Raw genomic sequence first — 26,514 nt, 5'->3', positions numbered from 1 at the left:
CTTATATTAAGAAATGCAAACTCATTTGTTTCATTGACTCTGAAGTAGTAATCTTTCTCAGAGAGATGTTACATTGTTATGTGCAACAAAAGAATATTCAACTGATTCTTGCTAATGTAAGACTATAAAGGAAAAAGCAGCAGAATGCTTTGAAATGCACAAAACATTCATTCCTTTCTCTTTGTTTCCACAAAATGACAAGAGTATCAAGAATTGGCAAATGCAGGGTGCCAATTTCATCACGGGATTTCACTATTTGAGAAATGCTGGTACAGATTACTATGCCTCTGGATTTATATTTGAAGATGAAATGTTAACACTCCAATACTCTTGATATATAATAAAATATAAATAATATCCAGCTGTTATGTTCTATTCTGAAATTATCTTACCTGTTCTCATCATTCATCATCCTCTCCAAGTACATGAATCTATAACTCAACCAGATGAACTCTCTTTCATTTTCTGAGACTCCAATTGTAGCAAGATTTATAAATTAGTTTCTTGCCTCATTTCAGTGACCATCTATAATCTTTATATGACATATTTTTGCTTCCTTCCCTAATTGCAATAAAAAGATTCTTTAGAAGTAATAAAAACAAATAAGAGTATTATATTTGCATTTATTGATTATCCATTAAATCCACCAAGTCACTTGTGTTTCCACTAGAACTGCATTTTGCCGACACTGCTTTATCTGTAGGTTTCATTTCGCAGTGGAAAAGCCCTGTAACAAACATTGTGAAGGGGACTCCTTCAAACATTAGAGTCTTGCAGGATAGGATAAGCCTTTGGCCAAAATAAAGGAAGGAAGCAGAATTTAATAAGCAAGTATATTTGGGAAATGTTGCATTCAGTTAAATAAGTTCTTCACTCTTTACTACAGAATTCTCAGAGTTCTTGTTATGCTGGTATGTACTGGACACCATGAAGGCATTCAGAAATACATTTTTAAAACTTGAAAATACTTAATAGCTTAATCTCCAAGTGCTTTGTGTGTGTGTGTGTGTGTGTGTGTGTGTGTGTGTGTGTGTGGTACAGGGTCTCACTAGGTATTTCAGCCTGGCTTTAGACTCACAGCAATCTTTCTGGGTCAGTCTCTTGAACACTGGGATTTCACCCAGCACAAGTTCTCTTTCTCTCAAGATATTGCACTCAATATTAAAGACGTCAACTAGGGAATAGCTAACTAAATTACCTAATACTGTGTAAAATATTATACAGCCATCAAACAATTCTATAATGAATTTTAAGTGATGTGAATGATAATAATATTGAACAAAGGAAACATAATTATGGAGAACTTGTCAATATGTATATAGAAAATTACTAAAAGGAATATACACAGAGAAAAAGATGGTCATGCTTTTCTCTAAATTAAAGAATTATGGTTAAGTTTTTCTTTCTTACATTTTCCTGTAAATTTTACTTTCTATCAATTTAATTTCAGAACATGAAAACAAAACTTCCCTTTCATCCATTATCTCTTCTATAATCAGCTGTTATTATTTTTCATTTAAACTACTTATCTGATTCCACTTTTACTTTACTTCTGGTCAGCTTTCAATAATGGGTTAGAGTACCATCGCCAACAGGGTCTCTTGGAATATTGCCTGTTTTTGCAAATAGGAACAGTCTATGATTGCTTTTGCTATATCAGGACAGAGTTGAGTAATTTAGCTGTTACAGAGACCAGGTAGTCCAAAAAGACTAGCATGTTTACTTTCTCCTAGGGCTGGGACTAGGGAGGCAAGTGACTCCCAGAGTGTAAAATTGGAAAAGTCATTGACTCTCAGGGCAATTATGAGGTTAACTTGCGCAGCACTGAACCACAGCAGATACGGGTGTCTTTGGGGCACGAGAGGAGCAGATGCAATAAAAGAGTTAATTAGGGAAACACCCATGAAGAATAAAAGCAGAAAGTAGCAGGGATAGATGTACATGGCGGCTTCAGGGGAGGTGTCACGAGTCCAGCAGGCAGATTCAAGCCTATGAAAGGAGAGAGGGCAAAAGGTTGATTGAGGGAAGCCTCAGAGTACACTGGGGGTTTTTCCCACTCCTTGGTTGTAAATGAGGAAGCCTGTAACTCAGCTTGCTACTGGTAGTCTGCATTAGTCAGCAATGCTTTCAACTAAAAGTAACCAACCTCCAGATACTTAGAGTGGTTTGTTATTGTGGGGGAAAAGTTCCTAAACAAGAGGTTTCTGGCGCTGGTTCATTTGCTTTACCTCATTGTTGCAATAGATCTAGCCTCACTCATTTTTAACTAGTGTTAGTAGGTAGAGGAGACACAGACAAGGCAATATTCCTGCGCACGTGCTTCACCCCTGGTAAGGGGTGGAATGGTGTCATTCACAAACCATCAAAGGCATCTGCTGGCCCAGGACTCCTTCACACGTCTACCTCTAAACCTTGCCCATCACCCTATTTCCCTGAGATCAGAGCATCTCTGTTTCCCACTGCTATGGGATACCTATTTGTATGCATCAAAATTCATATATTAAATTATAATACCCAAAATGATGGGTATCAGGAGATGGGACATTTATGAAAAGATTAGGTTGTGAGGACGGCATCTTAGTATTTTTCATGTTCTAGTGTTTTTGGAAGTTTGAACCTGGAACCTATATGTTATGAGTTGGATATTTCACTGGGAAAATTTCTGAGCAAGATATTAAAGGGGTAGCTTGACTTTAAAGGGAGGCAGACTTTAAGGATTTGGAACATTCTCACCTCATCTTTATCGAGCAGAATGAGAAAGTCAATGCAGAGTAGGATATTGTTAATTATCACTGGAAAGAAATTAGTCAGCCATTTGCACAGGAACCAAGGACTATTATCCAAGACACTGGAATAATGCAAACAGGCCTGCACCTGCAAACCCAGAGTGCTGCTCCACATGGGAGGCTCCACTCTCTACATACCAACACCAGGTTGCTTAGTTGCCAAGAACAGCACCAGTGGTGCTGAGCAGCATGGTTGGTACCCAGCGTGCCCAGACAGACAGAGCTGCCCAGAGCCATGGGCTCCCAACCTCAGCTCAGCAAAGCTGTAGAGGCAGAACTACCATCTCAAAAGGCTCGGAAGATAGGAAAGACGTCACAGTGGACCTGAAGGCAGAACATGGAGCCAAAGATTATCTTCCAGGCTTGAGGTCCAATGGCATTTGCCTTGTTGGGCTTGACATGTTTGGAACCTGCCATTTCATTCTTCCTTCCTATTTCTCACCTTTGGAATGGCAGTGTTTATTATGTGTCTGTCACATTGTTGTATTTTGGAAACATCTATAACATGTTTGATTTTGCAGCTGGAAAGTAATTTGCCTCAGAATGAATTATACTTTGAGCCTCACCCAAGTATAATTTAGATGATATTTACATGAGACTTTGGACTTCAGACTTTATGTTCGTGTTAGGGTGACTCAAAACTTTGAGGCTACTGGGATAGAATTCTGCATGTGAGAAGGACAGTAAGCGTCAGGAACAGAATGATGAGACTGAATGTCTGTGGTACACCCCCAAATACATATATTGAAATCTTAACCCCCAGTGTGATGATGTCAGCAGGTAGGGGCTTTGGGAGTTGATTAGAACACGAGGGCGGAGTCCAAATGAATGGGATTAGTGGGTGTAAAAATGAGGCCCTACAGAGCTCAGTGTCCCTTTAAGCATGTGAGGGTGTGGCAAGAAAATGCTGTCTGTGAAAAGGAAGTGGACAGGAATCTGCTAGCACCTGGACCTTGAACTCTCAGTTTCCAAAACTATAAGAAATAAGTTACTATCATTTAGGAACCACACAATTAATAGTATTTTGTTGTAGCAGCACAAACAGACTGAAACATGCACTTAACAAAAGTAGGCCTCCACCTAACATGGAGGTACCAGGAGTTAGGAAATATCTTCTGGAAGAACAAAACAGACAGATTCTGTCACTGAGGTGTCTTACGAGGCCATCCTGAGCTTACACAGAAAAAGAACTGTAAAAACAGAGAAATGGAGCCAGAACTCCTATCAAGGAATGGCTTCCGCTCACCTGAAGATCAGGATTTTATATCACATAAACCAATATAACCACTTTCCTGGTCCAGTTAGTTAGACATAGTTTTCTCTTTTCTGCCAGTGAAGAATGCTCAGTGAATGAACAAAAGTCAAGTCTCATTGTCTTTATACTTTCTGAGACAGGGCAGCAAAGTTGAAAATCTACCACAGTGTTTCAGCTATCAGTTAAGAGGCATTTGGCTGAAAGTTAAAAAACAAACAAACAAAAACATATCGTAACTCAAAGTTACTTAAACAGCAACAAAATGTGTCATCTACATACAGCTTGAAATCTGAAAGAAAGACTTCAAGGCCTCAATGAATGTGGAGTATCATTAAGAACTGAGGTTTTTTTCTTCCTCCCATTTTGCTATTAGCATGAGCTTTGGTCTACAGCAAAGATGGCTGTCACTGGCCATGGAAACTACAGCCAAAAGAAAAGAGAAAGGTGTATACTATCCAGATTGTTTTCTTGAGTTCCACAAAGTCAAATTGGTCCAGTAAAACATGAAGTAACAGACCGTGTGAAGGAACAGTGTGGATGAGATTTGAGAAGAGCAGATACATATGTGTGTGGAACAAGGACTGTCCCATACACAGTCTTAGTCACTTTCCTCATCACTGGCTTATTTTGGCTCATGTTTCAGTCCATAGTCAGCTGGCTCCAAGACAAGATGGATGACACAAGGGCAGGGCAGAGGGGGCTGCTCACACACAACATGGTGGACAGGAAACACAAAGAAAAGAGAACAGTGGGGAGATAAACCCTTGCAGGCCACTTTTCCAGCGACCCACCAGGCTCCACCTCCCAACATCACATTCTGCCATAAACTTAGCAGTATTGCATCCTCTTTGATTTTGTAACTTGAACAACTACTTCTAAGATAACAGTATGTAACTTATCAGCTAGTGATTTCTTATTTTTTTAAAAATTCCGTATTATTTATACCATTTTTTCTGTTTTGCCTTTATTGGCTAAAAAAAAAAAAAAAATCCAATCACCTCCCCCAAACTTTCCCTGTGAAAACACGAGGCTTTGGGAAGACATCTAGATTATGAATTGTAGCGCGCACACACACACACACACACACACACACACACACACACATCTAGAACTAGTGTCCTGATTTTCCAAGTTTAGAATAAATCTGTTCTTAAGTACTGCTTTCATCATGGCAATTACATAAACTAATAACTGCTAATGTTTACCATTTGCCAAGCACTCTTCTAAGTACCTTTATAAGTACTATCTCATTAAATCTCCTCAACAGCACCAGCCCTGTGAGCCTATCTTGATCATCTCTGCTATACAGAGAAAGCAAGGTTTTATCCTCACTACATTACAGAGGAAGTGGTTGAAGACAAAGAAATGTTAAGTAATTTGGAAAATGAGAAGGTCACACAGCTAGTAAACAACAGTGCCAGTGTTTGACTTTAGGAAATCTGAGTACACATCTGAATGTCAAACAGTTCTATATTAAATCTTTCTCCTTCTATGTACAATTTGAGGCAATCTGCTTAACCTCTCTGATCTTTATACTCCATGCAATAAGATTGTATGATGGATTGTGTGTTGGGGGGGGTGATACTGGAAATTGAACTCACGGCCTTGCCCAGTGCTAGGCAAGTGCTCCACTATATCTGGCCCTTTCTCAAATTTTATTTTGAGACAAATTTTGTTAATTTCTCAGATTGACCTCAAACTTGTGATTTTCCTGTCTCAGCCTCCCAAGTAGCTGGGTTTATAGGAATGTGCTACCTCACCTGACTGATAGACACTTTTATGTACCTCATAGATATACACAACACTATTCTATAGGTCTCCAAGACTACCACCAGATTCAAATATTCACTAGAAAGAATCAGGATTTATAAAAGCTGTTTAATTCATTGTTATAGCTTATTACACAGAATGCATTCATATTAAAATCAATAACAGAAAAAGGAGCATAATGCAGGGTCCAGGGGAGACTGGACACAAGATTCCACTTCTCCTCTCCCCATGCAATTAGGTATTAATTTTCCCAGCACTCATATATGACAATATTTACAGAGTATTGTCAACCTAGGATCTCGCCTGAGTCTGGTGTCCAGGACTTTTATTGGGGGCCAATCACATGGACATGGAGTATTCATATAGCTGACTACAGACCTCACAAAGCCAAACTGATACAGGCTGAGCTGAGGCCCTGAGTCTGCAAAGGCATTCTCATCAGGGAGGACTTTCTAAGGACTTAGAAGCTGTCGAGAGAGCCAGTCAGGGCCCAGGCCCTTCTTTGGAACACAAAGAGATTAAACAACTCAGATCCATGAGTTACGTATTCAGATTAGATGAAATGTGTTTCACCCCTTGGATCACTATCTTGAACATGTTTTTTAATAGGTACTCGGTCCCCTCTCCCTCACCCCCGCTCTCATCCCTGGGAAGATGTGTTCAATGATTCAGGACTGGAGAGGAGTCATCTAGTTTCAATGACTTTATTTGCCTTTATCCAGAGCTAAGTACTCTCTATCCTCTAGGCCCACTGTAAATAAATACCAACAAATTCCCCATCTCTATGTTAGAAGCTTCTACTGAAAAACATTTAAAAGGGAATATTTTTTAAAATCATGAAATTCTTCATAAGAAATGATGATTTGGTGTTAAAATCTATGGTAAATATAGCAGGCTGCTGTTTGTAAAGGGCAGATTGTTGCCTTTTTCATGGAGACAGATCAGTGTTTATGTTTCTGTTTGGACTTTTATTATAATCATGTTTTTTTATTTTAAAAAACAGAACACAAAAGGATGGAAACAATACAGGGTTTCACAAAAAATAGTAGGAAGTTAATACCAGTTAATAATTGTTATCTTAGAAATAGTTGCTTAGATTACAAGATTTAGGTATTAAAAATGATCAAACAATCAAACAATGAAAGCACAAACTGTTCCTTTTGATGAACAGAGATTAATAGTATAGTTATCTATTTTGTGTATATATATGCATATTATTTCAAAACCTTTTTAACTGCATGGCTCATCTCTAATTTTGACTTTCCCTCTCTAATATACTTATATTAATTTATAAGATATGTACACATCTAGACTAGTATGATACACATCTAATAAACCATACACTCAGCATAAATTTAAGAGGATGAAATTTAAAAGTAAATGTAAATAGTAATTCTAATGTTATCTTCTCTTAATTTAGTGGGCCATTTTGTCAACTCCCTGGGGTCTGTCTCCATTATGGATATCATAATTCTTCACAATGAAACCACATCTTAATTCCTTAATGTCATATTATCCCCGTTAACTGAGATTTCTTTTCACCTCTCCTGAGATCCTTACTGTTATAACATCATCCTATTGGCAATGTAGTCTACAGAATAAAATTTGATAAGCTGGAAAAAGAATATTTAGGAAATAGCTCAGAGTAGCAGGATGTTAAACTGTGTGGGAAAGAGACCAGGAACAGAAAGCAATCTCTAGGTGCCAGATTTACTGGACTAGCAAACTTGGGAAGGGTGCATAAAGGGAGGCAGGTATGGCTGGCCTTTAAAAGGATGGAATTGGGTTTGGAGGGAAAAAAATAAGGTGAGCAAAGGCCTAAAGGGAGGATATACTGTGGCCAAAACCAGGAAGAGTGTGAGACCAATCCAACCGCAAGGCCCGTCCCAAACCAACCTCAGAGCTCTTGACCTCTTTTTCCAGCAGGCACACTAAAGCTGGCCCCTAATTCAATCTGGTTTCTTTCCCAACTCTCAGGACCTCTGGAGAGAACCCAGTTCTCTCGAGCCCCATCTATCAAAGTAACTAAAGAGTGTCTTCAGTTCCTGGGAGACAACAACTCCTTGCCCTGGACTTTTAGCCTCTGGCTGGCTTTCAGGCCCTTCCCTACATAGCCATCAATCCTAAACGCTCTCCAGGCCAGACTAGGTTGGACAAAAGATGGGAGGGAGTTTTAGCCAGGACCAAGAGCTCTTTGCTATGGTAAGCAATTCATGTTTTCAAGATAAAATTTCTGTCTACAAGCTGTGTATCATCTTGTGCTATGTGCAGTTTTCATTTAAAGAGTGTGTGGTAGGCTGAGCTTGAAGAAACACTGCTCTGATTCCTCCTTGGTAAAGTTCACTGGGGATCACACCTGGAGAATGTTCCCTCTGAAGAGGAGGGTAGGTCTGAGGAAGATCACCAGGAAAGAAGCAAGAATGGTGGGTGGTGAGCAGGAAGTGTGTGCTAATAGAGTTAAAAATAAATTGGCATGTGTGTGGTAACAGGAAAAATGAAGGGAGCAGATGTGGAGGCGAGGCCAGTTGCCAGCACGCAGGGATGGATTGTCTGTCTGTCTGCCAGGGCTCACTCCACGCTCCTGGGAGAAATGACGCTGCTACCTCAAGGTCTTAACGGAACATTAGCCAGGGCTATGGGGACTGAGTTTTTGCCAAGGAGATGTCATTTTGGACCAGATTTCAAAAAGGCAGTAGAAGTGCAGGGCTCTTTTCCCTGTACCATATCAGACCAACTGCTTCCAGGTTCCATGTGGTCCTCCAGCATCTTCAGGAAGGCAAAATTCAAGCGGCTCGTTGCTGTCTATCACACACTCTTTGTGGTCACTAGGACATTAAGCAGCTACTCGATCTCCAGGCTGAACTGAGTCACACAATAGGCTGCCAGCTATGGGCGTATTCTTCACAGCACTAAGATCTGTGAGGGCACAGATCGTCTCCAGGGATGGGTTTCCACATATCATCTCAATCATTCACTCACCATAAAGGTGATCGAGTTATCCCACGGTACCAGAGACACATCAATGTGCAAAACAGGTAACTATCTCCAGCCTCATGGGGGCTTAGTGAAGGGGAGAATTAATAAACAATAGATATAGCAAACAAATGACATATTTTCCTGAAAGGATATGTGCTTTGGATTACAAAAAGAAAAAGAAAAGAAAACATAAAGCAGGATAAAGGGGTTAGGAGACTTCCCAGGAGAAAGTAGAAAACTTTGGAGAGTGGTTAGGTTGGGCTTCTTCTTTAAAAGGGAGTCAGGAACATGGACATCTTGGGGGACAGGACTCCAGTCAGTGGGGGGAGCAGTGAAAGGCACCGAGCTGGAGAGCACAGAAGCCAAATAGGCAAGGGACAAAGGGCCAGGCACTGAGGCCAGTGAGCAGCGGGGGTCAGAGCACAGAGGACTTCCTGGGCCTTTGTAAGAGCTTAGGCTTTGGCACTAAGTGAAATGGGAATTGTTGCAGGATTTCAATGCAGGAGAGACATGATCCAATATATTTTTAAGAGGATGTTTGGCTGCAGTGTTGAGAATCAGCTGTAAGGAACAATTACAGAGGGAGGGAGCTGACTTGGGAGGTTATTGCAGCAACCTAAGCAGGAGATGACAGTGGCGTGGCCCAGTGCATTAGCAGTGAGGGTAGGTAGGAGGGGGCGGTTGAGACCTGGATGCATTCTTTTAAGACTATGTTTCTCTTTACTTATAGTTGAGGTTCCCAGTTTGCTTTTACTACATATTACTCTATCTGAAATTTCCTAAACACACATTTTCAGGTAACAGTCCCTAATATCAACATTGGGAAAATAATTTTAAATATCTAAGCTCTAAGGAGTTGTGCCCTTCAATGACCTGCAGCCTCACATGTTGATACTGCTGTTTTGAATCCTTCAAAGCCATTAAGATTTCTGCAAGTGTCCCAGAGGCCGGCGGGAGTTTAGAGGTATGGGAGACATAAGGTAAGAGGGGGGACCAGGAGCAAGAGTGACACTGATCAAGACCGCAGGAACTGGTAGGCCGGTGGATCCAAGTGTTGTCAGAATACACCAACATGAAGAAGTTTCAAGCTCATTTGCCTACATAAATACTCGCTTGGGATTTCCTCAGAAGGCTAGCTTTTGTCTCCTGCCCCCACCCATCCCCTGGCCCTCTGTCCCCTCTCACACAGTTGGTATGACAAGGAGCCAGCTCTCTGCCAACGTGTTAGTGAGGCTTGCCTCTCTCTTGGACCCAAGGTGGAGTTCAGATAACAGGACATACGGCAGATAGGGGGCGCCTGCTCCAGGTTTTAAGGAGAAAACGACTCTCTTTTGCTCTTCTTTCTACTATGCCCATCATTTTATGCCTTCTAGCTGTTAGGGCCTAAAGAGCCAACATTAGTATGAGGTTCTAAGACTCAGATTTAAGATGCAAGTGTCAGTTTCAGGGACAAATGTCACCTGTGGTCCAGAGCCAGGGGCTCCATGGAGGCTTTTGAAGTCAAATTCTAGTCAAGATAAATGTTCATGTTTAGAGACTCTGGATCCCTAGAAACAGTTGAAGAGGTAGTAATGGATATTCTAGTCATCTTTCTTTACGTAAAAAACCTGTCATTCCCAACTAAGACTGCTTAGTCAAAAAAGCATTTCAAAAGTGTTTATTTCTGGACTCATTAGGGAAATCCCCATTCTGTCTCCCTCCCGTCCTGCTGTGGAGAATGGCTTAAGGTCTCCTTTACCCAAGCATACTCTGTCTTACCCAAATCATCCACACACTTGATGAAGCTTGAAATTCCCAATCTTTTACTTGACAGAGAGAAATAAGACTGAGAATGCAAACCACAGAAGTATAAGCCCCCTGGAGGGTCTGGTGCTTTTAAGGACTCAGGCTAGCACAGAGCAGACAGAGATGGTGAGACAGAAAATGCAGCTATGTGTATTGACCATTTTTCATTAAGTGATGAGAATTAAACAATATCCTGGCCCAGACTAGACTCCAAGGAAGAAACATTTGCCGATGTTTTGTAATATATCCTCATCTTTTCCTAATTCCCACCTCTTCCCATCACCATGGTAACCCATGTTTTATCAAGGCAGGAAACAAGATTTGTGAATCTTAGCTCTTCAACCATCAAAATTCTTTAGTATTGTTTTGTGCTGGGAATATGGGGACATAAATTACTAAGCTTGTATACTGTAGGGAGGAGGATTCCTGTAGGAGGATGTGGAAAGTAGCAGAGATATTCTATATAGTTAGCAAGATACAGCAAGGAGAATCATCACACTAGTGGCTAGCCATTCATGGCTATTCCAGTTATGGAAAGTGTCAGGTCCCCAACTGAGAATGGATGGGGAAGGGACTAAAATGTTTAGGACACATCTACCTTCACTCCAATCCTATCTGAGCAGAACTTCTCAGTGAAGTTTTCCTCTGCGTGCTTAACTTGTTACTATAGGCAAATGCACACATCTGAGGGAGATGCACATGCTCTAATTCTTAGAGAAGACTGGTCCCAGATCATTCCTGAGAATGCTTTTAAACAGAAAAAGAAGGGACACCAAATCCAAAAGCATAGCTGAATATCAAGGAGAGACGACATTCAACTAAGTAGAAAAGTTAGTAAGTATTAAGTACAGGAAATGCTACAGAATTGTATTTAAACAGTTTGCTTTGGGATGTAGGAATTAAACCAAGTCTAGAGTACACTGATTTTAGGGATGGTCTTTTCTGTCACAAAGGACCTTACACAGTGAGTGATAGGAGTTTAAATTCTAATACATGCCCTGATTCTGGATGAAATAAGGACTTAATTGGGTCTCAGCATTAAATTGTCCCTGGTATGAGGTGAGTCCATTCAATGCAAGTCTCAGACGCCCTTTAACAAGCTCTAATTTGATCCAGGTGTTCAGACACAAACAACTCACTCTCCCTGAGATAGTCTGAGCAGCAGCTCAATTGGCATGTCCATTTCTGAGCCTGAAGAAAAAGCAGTCACATCATTGTCAATGGCAATTAGCAGCCCTGCAGTGGCCTGGCCCTGCGTGGGCCTGGGGCTGTCTCCTCCCTCCTGCGTGGAACTGCATTTGTTGCTGCTCACAGCCAAAAAACTGTTTTTTCCCTTGACTCTTTGGAAGGCAAAAGATAAGTTTGACTCTCAGGAGGCAAATGACAAAACGCACCTGTACCCCTGTAAATGATTTGAGGCCCTGAAATTCTGAGTGATGAAGTCGTCATGAACGCCTACATCCCAATTAGGGGAATATACTCTGCTCCCATCTGAGTGTGATTCCTGGTACACTGCTCTCAAAAACCATAACACTCCAGACAGAGAATCAGGAAAACAATATCAGCCATCCCGGAAAACAGAAAGGGATTGAGTGGGGGATGAAAAGGGTAAGACAGCAAACATATGGAAGAGTTTTCAGCTATGGAGGAAGGAAACCAAATGCAGAGGCCATTATTTCAATTTTCTTCAGTTTTCAGCCTTAGGAGATGCCCAGGAAATACTTTATGCTAATTCTCTTTTCTTAAAAAGCTGAAAAATCTTGCAAAACTAGAGGGAAGTAAAATGTGGCTTACAACTGTGTTTTTTTTTTCCTTTCCTCCAAAATAAATCGCATTTTAAAAATGCAGAATTTAACCATTTCAAAGCCATTCCATAAGTAGGTAATTTCACTAAAATAATCAGCATATATTTGCTGTACAGAAATCCTCCAGAAGTTAAATACTGCATGAGAGCATTTTATAGGACACTGGATTCATTCGCTTGTGAATGTTCTGGAAACACAGAGAATGCTATTTAAAAAAAAGCACTTCGAGCTTTTATTAATTTCCACAGAGCTTCTTGGCCTACTTTCACCTTCTTTTTTCCAGTAGCATTCTTTGTAGAGAAGCAGTTTAGATGGGGAAAAATAAACAGGCCAGAATGTAAAGCAATACTTTTATTTTCATGAGTCGGATATGGCTTCTGATTGATATTTCAATAAACTTGATCTAAAATTTTCATAGGGATAAACATTCTTATGTAACATTTTAAACAAAAATTTTCCTACTCCTTTACAAAGATTGCATTAATTAATTTTTACAGCCATCAATGTGAAGATTGTACAATTCCTGTCACTGAAGATAATAAGGCATTGAGTGTTTCCTTTGATCTCAAGGAAAGTCAATCAAAGTAGCAAAGAGAAAAAATCAATTTCAGGCAAACAGACATCACCAGGTCTTTATGTGCAATTGAGAGTCAGTGAATAAGTGTGTGTGTGTGTGTGTGTGTGTGCGTGCACGCATTTCTGGTGATGGTAGTATGTTTTAGAGCACATTTTAATTCTTCCAAAATATTGATTTAAAAACAAAGCCCAGCTGAAGGTGAAAATTGGTATAATTTTGTCTTAGCTATAGCTCTACTTTTAAATTTAGTAAGAATATCACCTGTTAATATGCAATGTTGCTTGCTAAGTAATTAACCTGACATAATCTTCTTAAAATTCATATCATTAAAAGTAAGTACACCTGTTTTATATCTATCTACCAGGATCACAAAATCCATTATATGATTTGCCGCAGTTGAGAATAAAGATATCACTAACACAAGTGATAAGGAAAATTGGACCACTCACTCTCTCTTGGTTTTGAAATGTTATGCTTTCTCAAATCCTAATGATAGCAGAGTAAATCCTTGGAGTTCAGTAAGGAAGCCCATCAGTCCCTATGCCAAGCCTCACTGGAGCGGGTATGGAGCAATGCAACAGGTGGTAGTTCGAGGAACAACCCACCAGGTACCACTGAGCACTGGGCTAGATAGGCTCTCGGGATAATTGAGACAAAGCTCATTGCTAATTGAGCCCATCAGCAATATTTTAAAAGGATAATCACAGTGCCAGCACTTAAAAGTCAGTAGATTTTAGCTAAAACCCAGAAGTTCTGGCTCCTCATACACAACTGCAAAACCTGATAACATATGGCCCTGCCCTGAAACGCTAGACTGGAGTGGGGGCGCTCAGCCCCTTTAGTGGTAAGCGGTACATGTTCCTGGGTCTATAAGATTGTCTATACCATGTCTACCTCATTCATTCCTGTTGCTTTCTTGACACCTGTAGGCATTTATTTGGTTCCATCCTTAAAAAATGTAAAGGGTATGAATGACAAAATAGCTTAACCAATGCTGATAAGAGAATGAACTGGGGTGCTGCTCAGCTGGCAAAAGTCTCCCCTGTCTTTGGTGTCTTCATCACTAGAAATCTTTCCTCTTCCTCTGAAGCTTTACTTGATGTCTTTATACCCAGGGTCTTGTATGTTTCCCTATCACTGCGCTCTCCTTATTTAAATACTATAATCTCCTAAAATGTTTACTGCCCAAAGTTAGTACAAAGCCTTTAAATTCTGTCAGGTCTTGTCAAGATTCTGGGATAAGTGTGCTCCAAAGGCATGAAAAGCTTAGAGATGAAATATGAAAAGAAATCCACATTCAAGTTCAGTTAAGGAGAACAAGAAAGGGTGTCTTAAAGCAACTGACACCTGAAATACTTTGTGGAGGTTTTCACAGGAAAGGTGGGGGGTGGCTAAGTTCTTGCAGGAGGAGGCAGATGTTGGAAACACATTTTGGGATCAGTGAGTTTATAGGGTGTGCCTAAAACACAGGCGAGAACTACCTAGTCAGGGCTAAGGAGTGAGTCCTTGGTTGGGTAGGTAATGAGAGCACTTTGGAAATTTCTGAGCTGCAGAGTGACATGGCCAGTGCCTGACTCTAGTAGTTTAAACATGAAGAATCAAGAATACAAAACAACGTGAAAAAGAAAAAAAATATTTGATGAGTGAGACAAGACCATGGTGTATGTTTGTTTGTTTGTTTGTTTGGTGCTAGGGATTGGAACCCAGGGTCTTCACACTGAGCTACATTCCCAGTCTCCCCACTCCCCTGTTTTTTCCCCATTTCCTTTTAATTTTTTGTTTTTAGAGAAGTTCCAGTCAAGGTGCTAAGTTACTGAAGCTGGGCTTCAACTTGCCACCTTCCTGCCTCAGCCTCCCAAGTGCTGTGGTGTGATCACACACATGTGCCACCACATCTGGCCAGCATACACATTTTCTCTGTGACTTCATTTCATCCACACAGAAGGGAAACCAAAAGTAGCTGGTTAAGTAAATTGCTAAGCTCATTATCTGGTTCTCCTAACATCTTGTCCAAAGTTTGTTGTATGGTATGGACAGAGAAGAACAAATAGATGGAAAAATAATGGGTGGAAGGGAGAGAAGCTGGTAATGAGTCAGCTCTGCCTGGCTACACCCATGTTCTCTGTCTTCCATGGGTTGGAGGATGTGTCATAGGGGCCTCATAGGCTACTGAGGTTCTGAGTTGAGACTATAATGGCTAGAGTGGACAGAGAGGTCTGCAGGAGAGAAGGCAGAGCGCATAGCATTAACGAATCCTCTCTCAGGTGAACCCCCACCTGATTTTCTTAGGACTCAAGGCTGTCTGAGGTCATAGGACTCTCAGTGTAGAAAACCAGAAACACAAGCCATGTAACCAGAGGCCCAAAGGAAAGGGCCGTGCACTCCCAGATGAGGAATCAGGGCCAGGACACTCTGCAGGGAGAAACAAATAACTGGATGGCAGTGGTGCTCAAACTGTAGCAGACATCAGAATCCGCCAGCAGATCGGGGCTGGGGATTTAGCTCAGCGGCATAAGCGCCTGCCTTCAAGCAGGCAGTCGTGAGTTCGATCCCTGGTACCAATAAAAAGACAAAAAAAAAAAAAAAAAAAAAAAAGAATCCGCCAGCAGACAGTGGGAACACAGCGCTGGACCCAATGTCCAGAATTTCTCACTTAGTAGCAGGTATAGGGAGGAAGTAGATCATCTGCATTTTTTACAGATATTGCTGCTGCTGCTGGTTCACTTTAAGAGCCACTAATTTCCAGCTTGGAAGGCCCCTTTGTGGGTATCAGCTCCGTTGGTACTCATATTGGCCTTGTGGGGTGACCGCTGGCCCATGGAGATTCATGGTCACAGAATGGGAACGAACTAGAAATGGTGTCATAAGGGACAGTGCTTTGGGCTCTGGGCATTGGGGATTTATTTACCTGTACTTCCTGGTCAAGACCAACCTGAGACTATAACCCCCAGAAAGGGTTGCACCCCGGGAGAGCCCATATGCACAGCGAATGCTACTCTGATGCCCAACATTTGTGAAGTCAGTCTTCTATCTAGACAGGGCCACAAAGGTCCTTTCTTTTCCTCTACATGCTACCTAAGTATACTCGGTGAAACTGAGCAATGATTTCTACTTCCTGGAACTGTGTTCCCAGAAGTTGCCATGTTCTGGTGCTTATAGAGATGTTCATTATTTGCTTGCAATTAACAATTTCTTAAAGGGAACTTGATCTTTATCTGGCAGTCTCTGGATTAAGCCAGAGGTTAGGTGCGTTAGCTTTTAGGGTTAACCCTTAAGGATGTCAGTTAGATACAGGCTACCAAATCTTACAAAAGAGATTAGAGGAAAACAATCTTTTAAAAATGTTTCTCTATAGTTTGCAAAGTACTTCCATGGCTCCTGCCCGAGTTACCCTTCATAAAACTTCTTTCTGTTTTGCATGTGTTACAGATGAAGAAGACAAAAGTTACACGTCTTAGGGTCAGCAACGAAGCAGTGGGTGAGGGCACATCGTCCACCCACTGCCTGTCTGTCAGTCGTAAAGGCAGGAAGTCAAACGGGCTGCATTCTTTCTCATGGACGCCCCAAAACACACATGATCTTTTTATACGAACGTCAAGCCTCTGAATATCCAGATCCTAAGGGCAAATGCTTCAAATTTACACCCAGAATGAATGCCATCTTTCTCCCCAAATCCTTTCGAACACTTCGTATCGTGAAATTCATATCTGTGTTCATTTTCTCCAATTCGCTGGGCTTAGTCCCTGCAGATGGACTTGCGTTCCTCCCATCCTGCCCGCCTGGAACAGGATTTGTACATAGCGGGGCTTCTGTGCCGGTGCTCTGACTAGGAAATGAGAACCTTGCCTACATACGGATCTGCAGACACATACAGATTTGCAGGCACCAGACAGGGTGAGATATGCTTAGTTTCCTGTTGCTGCTAGAACAAATGACAGCGAACTTAGTGGCTTAAAATAACACATATTTTAAGGCGGTCAGAAGTTTAAAATAGGTTTCGCAGAGCTACCATCGAGGTGTTAGCAGGATCTCATTCTTCCTGGCGGCTCCAGGGAATAATCCATTTCCTTGCCTTTGCCAGTTTCCAGAGGCTGCCCTCTCTCCTCACCTCCCAGGCCTCTGCCTCCACCTTCAAAGCCAGCCGCAGGGGGCCGAGACCTCACATTGCGACACTCTGATCTTGCGTCTGCCTCTTTTTTCTGCTTTCAATGATTACACTAGGCCTTGCTGGATAATCCACAATAAAGTCAGCTAATTAGCAATCTTCATTTCATCCACAACCTTAATTCCCCTTTGCCATGTAACAACATAGTCACAGTTTCAAGGATTAGTTGCGGGGACATCTTAGTGAAGGCATTATTCTGCTGAACACACTGAGACAGAGTAAAAGCGGAAAAAAGATACAGAAATTGATAAAATGAAGCATAATTCACCAAAAGCACCTGCTACCACTGTCTGAGCACTTACAAGATACCTGACTCCAGGTTACAGGCTTTATATGCGTTTCAGAGGTATGTGTCATCCTCACAGCAATATAATGATATTGTATTAGCCCTGTTTTCAGAGTAGGGGAGGCAAAGAGAAATTATGTAATGCTCTTGATATCCATGAAGTGCTAAGTTACAGAGCCAAGAAGCTGCGGTCCTCCTGTGGCCCGGCGTCCTGAAGTCCACCTGGGCTCCTCACAGCCAGTTACACTCAGCTGTGCCTTTTCCAAGGTCCTCCTCCTGCACCTCCCAGAACAAACCTGCTTAACTGTACAACGAGAGGCAGAGAATACGGGGCCTGGCAAAACCCTCCAGCAGGTAACTCTTAGGGGATTTGTTTTTCCTCTTATTCTTGTTGTTCAAGGAGACAGATGATAATTAAAATGTCAGAGCCCTTCATGCTTCCCTGATCAAGATAACTACTTTACCACAGGTGATAGAAAGAAAAGGAGGAAAATGTCTCCTGTTGGAGGAGGTAGGTAATGATTCTGAGAAAGGGCAAAGCGGAGGAAACTAAGCCCCCTCAGCTCCAGAAAGAGCTGACTGCAGCTTCCACTGAGCCAAGGCAAATGCTCCCCCACGGTGGCGTCTTCAGGGGATTCTCAGGCCATCGCGTCTCCCCAAAGCCCCTGTCCCTACCAGCACCACAGGAGTCGGTTCCCAGAGGCTCCGTCCATCCGACTGCTTGCTAATTCTATCCAATCTCTCCAATTCACTTAATTCCCAGTTTCAGTAACAGAAGCAGCAGCTGTCAAGATCAGCAGCTGCGTTCTTTGTCTCTTTGGCTCTACCTCTCCCCCTTCCCTCTCCAAATTAACCAAGTGGATCACATACAACTTTCTAGTGGGGAAGAAAAGTAAAGGTCTTGGATGAAAATTGAGAAGAAAGGGGAAACAAATTTGTAGGAGCATCAAAGTGTCAGGTTAGCTAGAGACAATGGAGAGAATTCTTTCTTAACCTCCAAGTCCCAGGTTTACATCAAACAGTCGCCTCCATACCCATGTGCCCTCTCCAGAAGTGAGTTCTGCTCAAGTTCACCATATCAAAGAGGCAGGTTTTTCCTCTAATGTACTGTGCATCAGTTCACATTTCTACTGTGTACAATTAGCGTGCAAGCTTGTATGAAGCAATACCTGGCCAGTCTGGCCTACACTGTGTTCAAGAGACCACGTGAATAGATGTAGGGAAAGCGGCAAGTTGTTATAATCTCCCACACACTTTCAACTTCCGTCTTTATCTCAATTGCTAAGTAAAATTGTCCTGGAGGCCCCATTGAGACAGTGTGATCCACACAAAAATTAAAGGCATGTAAGGCTTGTGAGTTTCTGGAGGAAAAGTGTGTTTCACAGCAGAAATAATCAGAACAAAGGTTGGAACCGGGGTGGTTCTGACAGGTAAGAAAGGGTGGTGGGTCATGTTGGGCCCCGTAAACTGTTGAAGATTTTGACATTTTCCCTCTATGTGGAACGGGAGGAACTATAGTATTTTATACCACAGTGGCCCAGGTACATTGTTAGGGGGACGGGAGGGACAGGAAGGGAGAACAGTTAGTTGCTGTAACCATGGAGGTTCCTCTCACGGTGGAACCTTAGACTGACAAGAGGCCCAAAATTGTTTGAGTTTTGAAACTAGAGGAGAGATAAGATTCAAGAAATAGATTTCTGATTTTTGGTCCGGGGAAAGGAAGGGTAAAATATGTCATCACTGAGTTTGTGAAGTAGGTTTGGCGAGGAAAAGAAATCAGCAATTTACTTTTCAATATGTTGATATCAAATTCCAATACACCTCCAGAGACGTGATGCTGAGCGGCTGCTGCATTTACAAGGTCTGGATTGTAGGAGAGACGTCTGGGCTGGAAACAAATGTGGGGAGTTTTCAATATTTAAAGCTGTGGGATTCAATGAGATCACCAAGGGAGTAAACCAAGAGAGAGAGAGAGACTGAAAAATGAAGAGGTGGGGTAGGGTAGAGATCAAGAGTGTAACCTGAAAAGAATGTGTTTGAAGCAAGGACTCAGGCAAATTGGCAAAGCTCACTCTCTGCATTTCCTTAAGGGGAAGATTAATGCACATGTGAGGTTACTGCGAGAATTATAAAGGAGTTAATCCATTTAATAAATATGTACTAAGTGCAGTCACTGTATTAGGTACTTGAATTTGAGTAACATAGTTCCCTGCCTCAAGCAGAAGATTGCATATTTGTAAAACACCTAGCCCAGTGCCCGACCCAGGAAGGTATTCAGCAGATAATTCTTTGCTGAGAATAGTAATTGCCTCTGTGTGGCCTACATGGATTCACACTCTCCTCTGCTTCTTGAGACCAATTAAAATTACTTAATGCTCATTAGTCAGTATGGGTAAGCAAGGGAATCTTTCCTTCCCCCAACCACTCCAAACATTTTACTCTAATGCTCTGAGGCTCCATAGAACATGTGGATTTCTTTCTTGGTGAGGGAATTAGCAGGATTCACTCTGGGACTCAGCAAGGAGTCTCACCAGGGCTGATCTGAGAGCCTCCAGGGCAGGAGGGCACCTCAGGGAGGCCAGCAGCCCAATCACACCACGTACACAACTCCTTCCTAACTTCTCATTGCCAAGCCTAGAAAGAGGCAAAATAAGGCACAAGGCTGTTTCCTATAGAGGAAAGAGAATCAAAGAAGGGCAGCCTGGAGCGCACAGCTTGAAGGCCACGCCACTGCTTCACTTATGGGTCCATGGAAAAGATATATTGTAGAGTGTTCACTGCTTGTTTCCACAATGCATATGTGGACTTTTGCACTGCTACAAGATTCTTTCCTCACAAATCAAGCAACTGCTTTCACCTTCTTCCCCATGAATCTTCCAGCAGGTTTGGGGACTGGATCTTTTCCTCCCTTCCCCATCCTCTCATCAGTCCTCCTGTCTGATCTGACACCAGGGTTCCATGAGCCAGGTAACCATGGTAACCGAAAGCCCAGTGCCCAGATGGGCCTCCCTGGGGATAGTTTAAAGGTCTACAGGCACTAAGCATTCGAGGCAGATTGGCTCCCCCAGCGCCATTCTTTCTCCCTTGACGTTGCCTCCTCATCTGGGTGGCTGCTGAGGGAGGCTCCTCAGAGCCTGCTGTTTTCTTTGTGACTATGGGTGACATTGCACAGGCAACCTAGTTTCTCCTACAGCGCCTTTGTTTTGATCTACAAGAGTCTGCTGAGTTTCTTTTGGGCCTTGTCATGTTAACAAAAACAAATGTAATAATATGCACTTGAAAAGGCTCACATGTCTTGATATTTTAATAAGCTTTTGATTCTACAGGGACCTCTGAGGCTTTTAAAACTTTATAGTTAATAAAGAGAGTAAAAGAAAAAAATACGAATTGTTTTTAATTATTATTATACAGGATTAACCAAGCCAGTTGTGTATAATTAGACAGTAGCTACCTTGCATAGTAGAGGCAGTAAATAGGCCCACAGGGTGGCTGCCAGAAGGCTGAGGTGTTTACTAGGCACTGGAGATGTTTTCACCCGAGCAGAGCACATAATCCCCATTGCAGTTACTATTGCTTTTATAATGGATGTGCTCATTACCACCGGAGAGTCAGATGTGGATCCATCATCTTCCAGCACAGATGACTCTGGGGTGGGGGATGGCAAGGGAGAGTGTGCAATACACTTCAGTGGCAAAATTCTGAAGAGGGCTCATTAGTATGCAGCTTTTTGGGTGGTTTTATTTTTGTTCCCATTGTTAAGAGGAATTTTAAGGAGAAGTTAAATAAACAATTGGCAAAGGAGTGATGATTAAGATACCAGTAAGAAAGTTTTTGTTTTGTTTTAAATGCCATTAGCAATGAAAGCAATGAGCCAGGATTTTTAGAGCTCTGCTATGAACTAGCCCGGGACTTCAGGGAATTCGTTTATTCACTCATTCATTCACTCAGCATTTAGTGTTGCCACATGCCAGAAACGGTCTTAGGTTCAGGAAACAAAACAATGGCCAGAAAAGACCACACTCTTCTTTCTAGGTGTTTCAAAGCCAAGATACCCCTTTAAATCACCTAGATTTTAAGTAAAATAAATCAAACATGAAAGTTTTACTATTGCATGGTTTCTTTTATATGAGAAACCCAAAACATAAAGAGCAAAATAAAATGTAGATAATAGTGATATAGGAGAAATAATGTAACTTCCACCCTGCTAGATATCAGATACCCTGAGTTCATGTTCCCCAAAATCGAAGAATGAATTCTAAGGAACAATGAAGGTTAAGAATAGGAAAAAGTTATTGAGAAAGACAGCTCTGAGAGACAGGAGGGGACCCAAAATTGAGTTGCCAATGAACCCACTTCTCAAAGGAAGTTTTATACAGTGAAATCATGAGGTGGGTACAACAGAGGTCAAAACTATGATCAACTAGTAAGATTACAGGTATAGCCACTTAGGTGACACTGATCCAGCGGGGAAGCAGGTCATGGGGCAAGTGCACACAGAAAGAACAAAGACCTCCTTTAGGGAGGGAGGGATCCTGGGTATCCTGGTCGTTGACCATGGTGACTGATGTCTAGCTAGGCTTTATTGGACCAGGTGATACCTATTTTGTTACGCCCTGGGGAGTGATATAGGCCTGGTCATCCCATCTTTGTATTGAGGCCTGGCCTTTGAAAGAAATTTCCAGCCGCAGTTGTAATGTGTTCTCATTCTCTGCACTGACTCCCCTTGAGGTCTAGCCCTGTCTGCAACCTCTAATATTTCCACTTTGCTTACTCTCTGTACTAATAGGAAAAAAGGAAATAGATCATTTGCAAAGGGGAAGAGAACCAAGAGATGGAAGGAAGGGGGGGGGAGAAGAAGGGAAGGAAGAAAGAATTAAGGTTTCTATGTACATGTACCAACACCCCATGAGGACTGCAATCATTATGTACCGCAAATATGTACTAATAAAAAGTAAAATCGTGAGTTCGATCCCCAGTACCGATAAAAAGGAAAAAGACAAAAAAAAAAAAAAAGAGCTGAGTAGCATTGCTGGGGCTTATGAATGTTAAGAAAGCACTTCAGTGATTCTGATGGTTTTTGTGGAGAGGGAAAGAGTTATAATTAAACAATAAAATATGATGATAAGTCCTATGAAAGAGGAGGTATCTGCTCCAAGCTTCCATTACTCTACTTTTGTAAGGGAGATACTAATACCTGTGATCTGTGTATATCTTACGGAAGGTTTCCTAGGAAGCAGACCTTGAGAAAGACTATGTGGGCAATTTAGTGAGGAGCACCACAAAACATAAACCATTATTAGAGACTGAAACTGAACAGTTACTGTTTCCAGAATAGGAAATGACTTGAAAGACAGCAGCACCTTCTGGCCCCAGCCCGATTCTTGGAGAGCAAGTAGTTAAAAGCTATCAGTGACCACTCCCACCTCAGCTCCTCGGAGCTCTGGGATGAAGACTTCTGTGCTGAAGGAGGATGGGGCAGCATGTTACGTGACCCTCCACAGGGTCCCGCAGACATCAGAACTGAAATGGACTCTGGAAATACCTGAAAATAGAAGTTATTCATTTTCTGTTATTAACCCATAAACAAATGTACTTTTGAAAGTGGCTTCTGAGATTTATTCAATTTTGATGTCAAAATGATCTGACTACCTTACAATGATTAGTATTGATTGGGCTAAACTGGTTTGTTTGGGTTAAAATCCTACTTTTCTTCCAGACTCCTTGTGTATTCCCTTCCAAACTTTCACAATGAGGCTAGGAAAGCACCTTTCCCGGGACAGAACAACTGATTAAGAGCCATGAATGAAGCTAGCTATTAGATATTCTAAGTAAGCTAATAGCTCCACTTGTTCTGCAATTACTGAGTGGAAGTTCTTTTTTTTACATTTTTTCATTATTTTACTTGACCCTCTGTCTTGGTTACTTTTCTCCTGTTGCTGAGACAAAATACTCAATGCCCAAAACTGAAGAGGGAAAGGTTTATTTAGCTCACAGTTTATGGAAGATTCAGTCCATAATCATCTGGCTGCAAGGCTGGGTGGCACACAGCAGAGCACAATGATTCATGACAATAGCAGACAGCAAAAGCAACAAGAGCAAAAAATGAAGAGCTCAAGAGAAGACTTTCTGTCCCTTATATTGTATGCAGGCTGCCCACCCTAGGGCGGGTGTAGTACTCACACCCATAATCCCAGCACTAGACAATGAATTAATCACAAACTCTAGACTGAGTTGCTTTTGAAAAGCATCCCCACCCATGATTGCATGAAGTTTTGGGGGAACTCCAGACACAAACCATAACACCCTCCTAATTTAGAAGTTGCTGGAGTTACTTTTTTGCATTTAAACAAAGACCATAGGCCCTATTTATCTCTGTCCAATATCCAGAAATGAAGGAGTTAATTTAAATGACCTGTAGGATTACATTGGCTCTCACACTCTGTGGATCTGTGATTCCTCATGCCTATCTATTTTCTTGGCCTGGGAGTACCTGATTTCCTCCAGAAAAGAGCAGACAGTGGAGGGAGATCTGTAGGTAAAAGCCTATTCCTCCAGAATAAAACATTATAAAAACTCTGCTGATATAACAACAAAATTGGGAGATTTTTTCCCCCTTCACGTTTTCCATCCCTTTTTTTTCTAAACTTCGGAATAGCGAGGTCAATCGATCATTATACACAAACTCAAAGAGGTACAAATGGAAAGATACTACCAATGGGGAGAAAAATGATGGAATTTGGGATCCTTCCCCATAATTTTATTTGGACACACATAATACTACATCCTCACATCATGTTTACTTATGTTCCTGTATAGTCAAACACTCATAATCAGAAGCATCAATTATGTTTTTCACTTTACATTTATTTAAAGAGCCATCTCTCCTCTAGCTATTCAGCCCTGGGCATGTTCAAGAATATTTTAAATAATAAGAAACCATCCCTGTTCTGGGAATTGAAAATAGCAAAATTGTTTGCTGGGAGATAATAAGCTGAAACACAAATAGGTAAATCTAGGTAGACACTTGGAACTCTGAAATGCACATAGTGAGCCTGGATGGCAAATTAGAAATGAATTTTCAATATACACATTAGTGAAGTGTGTTTTCAATATCATAACATGGTTAGAACTGTGAGCTTCAACCATAGACCATTGTATCAGACACGCATACAAAACAGGTATCTGTGTAAATACATGTTTGTATAACATCTCCATAATCTTATTCCCTGTGGAAATGAAGATGGGGTTATTGGGACAATCTGTCAAGCCCATGAAGCAGACTACTTTTGAGACCTAAAAGGAGTCCTTGGAAATGGGGCAGCTACCAGGATTTGCGGAAGTAGGACAAATGAATAATGACAAAACAGTTTAAGGAAAAAATGAAACGGTTGCTTTGGGCCAGAATTGGCCAGGAGGAATGTTAATAGTCTGCTTTTATTGCATTGTACAGAAAGAGTGCCACAAAGAGCACTCATCCCTGTGGATAACTCTGAGGCATAATAGGAATTTAAAGAGAAAAACTTGAGACAGGCATTAGGGGAGAGACAGAACTTCCAAATTCCCAGGGGAAGATAAGCATATTCAAGCCATTTAAAAATTGAAGTGGAATTAAATTCTGGGAAATATTTCTTATTGTCAGTAACCATTCTATGCTGACCCACTGGGATGGAGTATATCATCCAACAAGGCATTTTCATTTCTAATTTCTTTAACTCCATGGAAAATCCTTTCTGAATTCTCCATAACTCTCCATGGTGTTTACTAAGTAAAATAACTTAGTGCCCTCCACAGCCTTCAGTAACTTACTATCCACTTGCTTCTCCAAATCAATACTAAACACGTTAAAGACTATTGGTCCCCAAGCAGACCCCAAATGCACCATGCTATTAACCTCTCTCCACTCCTGGAGACCAACAGACATTCTTTCCTGCTATTTAACTGGATTTTTAAGTTTCCAGCCTCTGACTGCTTCTGCCCAGTTTAAGGAAGAGTCTCCCTCCACTCCTATTCTTTGTTAGTTAGTGCCGATGGCTATCAGGCTGCGCCCTAGACTCCTGGGTGCAGGACATGGGGATAGTACCAGTTCATCTGATGGCAGGCCCAAGAGATCAAGTAAGCAAGAAAACTAAGGCAGAACATTTTCATTGTTCTTGGTGAAAACCCAATTGCCCGGCCATGTTTGCAGTTCCATTGAGAAATGTTAATGTTTTTCTCCCACTATCTGCCGGAGGCATATTTGACCAGGTGTCTCCACACAGAGTGGGTTCTCACAGTTTGGCTGCATGTGTGTCATCAAGCTAAATGAGGAGTCAGTTCAGCCCGCCACCCCGCTTTGCTTCTGCCGGCCAGACACACTTCCCCATATGACAGTCGTATAAATAGCTGCTAAGCAGCTGGTCCTCCTCTCACCTTCTGACTCTGTCAGATTCCCCCACCAGAAGCCCCTGACAGTCATGCAGCTGGGAGCTCCCCTTTCTCTTCTTCTGTCATCTCCCCTCTACTCCTGACATGTGGCCACCACCCCAGCCACGTCCACAGGAACCATTCAGGGATTGACTTCTAAGCGAGAAGGGGGTCAGTGAGGTTGCGGGCTGGATTTGACCATTGAAGCAAACTGTTCCCAGCTAAGCAGGGGATGGGAAGTTGGGGGGCACCTCAGTGAGACAGCAGACAGCCCGTACTATATGGGCCAGATGGCTGACCCAGCAAAAATCCCAGAATCATTCTGGAGTGAGTCAAATTTTATAAATATCCGTGAGGCTCTGCTACATTTCTCTCTATAAGTACACATGAGAGTAGTTTTTGGCGAATAAAAATAGGATAAAATACTTTATTATTAACTCTTACAACAATGGTACAAGTTGTCAATGTGAAGCAATGATGTATTCAGAGTTCAAATAAGGGTAGAATTTAGGATAAAGAAAAGAGATGAAGAATTAAAAAGTTAGAAGCCAATATGTAACAAAGAGATTAAAAAAGAAACAATTTTCCTTCTTGAGTATTATTGGCTTCTATGAAAAGAAGTTCTGACTTACAGGGAATCAGAGCTACGGGAATCAGAGCTTTGGGAAGAGATTAGAACTTGACTCCTGGGGTTGGAGGAAGGCAA

Source organism: Cavia porcellus, unplaced genomic scaffold, assembly GCF_034190915.1.
Source record: "Cavia porcellus strain 051 isolate PalLab524CR breed Dunkin Hartley unplaced genomic scaffold, mCavPor4.1 scaffold_2, whole genome shotgun sequence".
NCBI lineage: Eukaryota > Metazoa > Chordata > Mammalia > Rodentia > Caviidae > Cavia > Cavia porcellus.
Note: the sequence above shows the minus strand (reverse complement) of the source record.